The following is a 484-nucleotide window of genomic DNA, read 5'->3' on the forward strand; positions in this document are numbered from 1 at the left end:
AATATCATATCATATGTATGATGATATATGTATATCCAGCGCAGCTTTATCCGCATGCACTCACATAAAGCGATAGGCCTATATAATATATATCAAATCTCAACTGATTGTTTATAAAGTTGCAAAATGTAACTATATCATCATCCAGCTCTAATCTGATAAATGCGACTTAAAGGCATAAACATAAACATTAGCATCATGATTTTCTGTAAAGCTGCTTTGAAACAGTGTGTATCGTGAACAGAGCTGTAGAAATGAATGTGGCTGTATCTTACATGCATATAAAGGGAGGTTGAGTTTGTCCTCATTCGACCTCAGAGCAGTGCGCATGCGCTCCGACCGTCTGCGTCTCACTGCTCAAACCTGTCTGTCTGACAGCTGACGAGAGACACGATAGCGCTGCGAGTTTATTATAGAGGACCGAGCCTACCGCACACAAACACACACTCACACACACTCTCACACACACTCTCACACACACACA

The sequence above is a fragment of the Sinocyclocheilus anshuiensis genome, unplaced genomic scaffold, assembly GCF_001515605.1.
Source record: "Sinocyclocheilus anshuiensis isolate Anshui unplaced genomic scaffold, SAMN03320099.WGS_v1.1 scaffold1893, whole genome shotgun sequence".
In the NCBI taxonomy this organism is placed as follows: domain Eukaryota; kingdom Metazoa; phylum Chordata; class Actinopteri; order Cypriniformes; family Cyprinidae; genus Sinocyclocheilus; species Sinocyclocheilus anshuiensis.